The sequence below is a fragment of the Nanorana parkeri genome, unplaced genomic scaffold, assembly GCF_000935625.1.
Source record: "Nanorana parkeri isolate BGI_ZX_2015 unplaced genomic scaffold, ASM93562v1 scaffold3331, whole genome shotgun sequence".
Lineage (NCBI taxonomy): Eukaryota > Metazoa > Chordata > Amphibia > Anura > Dicroglossidae > Nanorana > Nanorana parkeri.
In genome coordinates, this window is record NW_017309599.1 from 38,551 (window position 1) to 40,461 (window position 1,911).

Genomic DNA, 1,911 nt, shown 5'->3' on the forward strand with positions numbered 1-1,911 from the left:
GACTAGGTGGATAACAGAAGGGAAGTAGTCTGGGATTGGCCATCACCAGCGGGTTGTATAATAGCAGTTCAGAGAAGAAGTGAGGCGGTGACACGCAGATCTGCAGACCCCGGAAGGTGTTGTCACCCTCGGCGGCCGCCTAGCGAAGCTGTAGGGATGGGGGATGGGTCAGAATTTCGGGAGAACGACGTTACAAATCATTTTCAGAGGCGTGTTCAGCGGAAGGAGAACATGTGAAGATTCAGACACACATGACACAGACGTGATCGCTCCGAGGACTCGTCAGGTGGAGAGAAGGTTCCGGTAGCGGGGGGACTAACCGTGTGCTGCTGCTGCGGAGGCGAGCCACATAGTCCGCTATCAGCGTGTGCTCGTCGGGTCCGCCCGCCGTGTCCGCGTGTAACCTGGTGACAGTCGGTGAGAAATGAGAGACAATGTTAATGGGGTGAATGTCGGGGCCCCGGAGGGCCACAGGAGCAGTGATGACATGAGACACACAACATGGAGTCCGCAGAGCCGTGAGCGGTGATGGAACGTCCGCGGCGTGCGTGGGGGGACGTCCGGAATCGGAGTGTCTGTCATGTCGTCCCGACTCTGCACCACGTGATCGTCTCATTCCACATACATGTGACACGGAGACCCGCCAACCTACCTCTTGGTGGGTGTGGGAGCGCCAGACGAGATGTGAGTGACCACGGCGTCATTCATGGCGGGGCCAGCCGGGCTGCGGAGGAGACAAGACACAGATCATCACTTCCTGAATGAGAGACCCCCAGACAGGAAGTGCCCCTCCCCCATCACACAGACAGGAAGTGCCCCTCCTCCATCACACAGACAGGAAGTGCCCCTCCTCCATCACACAGACAGGAAGTGCCCCTCCTCCATCACACAGACAGGAAGTGCCCCTCCTCCATCACACAGACAGGAAGTGCCCCTCCTCCATCACACAGACAGGAAGTGCCCCTCCTCCATCACACAGACAGGAAGTGCCCCTCCTCCATCACACAGACAGGAAGTGCCCCTCCTCCATCACACAGACAGGAAGTGCCCCTCCTCCATCACACAGACAGGAAGTGCCCCTCCTCCATCACACAGACAGGAAGTGCCCCTCCTCCATCACACAGACAGGAAGTGCCCCTCCTCCATCACACAGACAGGAAGTGCCCCTCCTCCATCACACAGACAGGAAGTGCCCCTCCTCCATCACACAGACAGGAAGTGCCCCTCCTCCATCACACAGACAGGAAGTGCCCCTCCTCCATCACACAGACAGGAAGTGCCCCTCCTCCATCACACAGACAGGAAGTGCCCCTCCTCCATCACACAGACAGGAAGTGCCCCTCCTCCATCACACAGACAGGAAGTGCCCCTCCTCCATCACACAGACAGGAAGTGCCCCTCCTCCATCACACAGACAGGAAGTGCCCCTCCTCCATCACACAGACAGGAAGTGCCCCTCCTCCATCACACAGACAGGAAGTGCCCCTCCTCCATCACACAGACAGGAAGTGCCCCTCCTCCATCACACAGACAGGAAGTGCCCCTCCCCCATCACACAGACATGGGGGGAGGTGCATTTCCTGTCTGTGTGATGGGGGGAGGTGCATTTCCTCACACAGACAGGAAATGGGGGAAACCTCTGACTTTGGAATACTGCGGGAGCACCTCGGCATGCCAACACCGGCGCCGCTCCGTTATCATCAAATCACTGTATTAGCAGCGAGTGACTCTGGAGGTGATCTCAGTCTCCTGATCAGAGGGGGGCATCTCCCTGCTGCACTCACACCCAGCGTGTTCCAGGAGCGGATCAGAACTGCGTCCAATGGGATTTTTTGCTCCAGTTCACATTGCAGCGTTCCGTTCCGGAGCACACTCGGAGCAGGTCCGGAGCAGCCTCGGAGAAGACCCGGG

The 1,911-nt window shown here is 58.4% G+C and overlaps 1 pseudogene; it reads right to left on the reverse strand.

Annotated features, from left to right (window-relative positions):
• Positions 1-1,911, reverse strand: part of LOC108803044 — a 37,728-nt pseudogene that overhangs the window by 19,347 nt on the left and 16,470 nt on the right.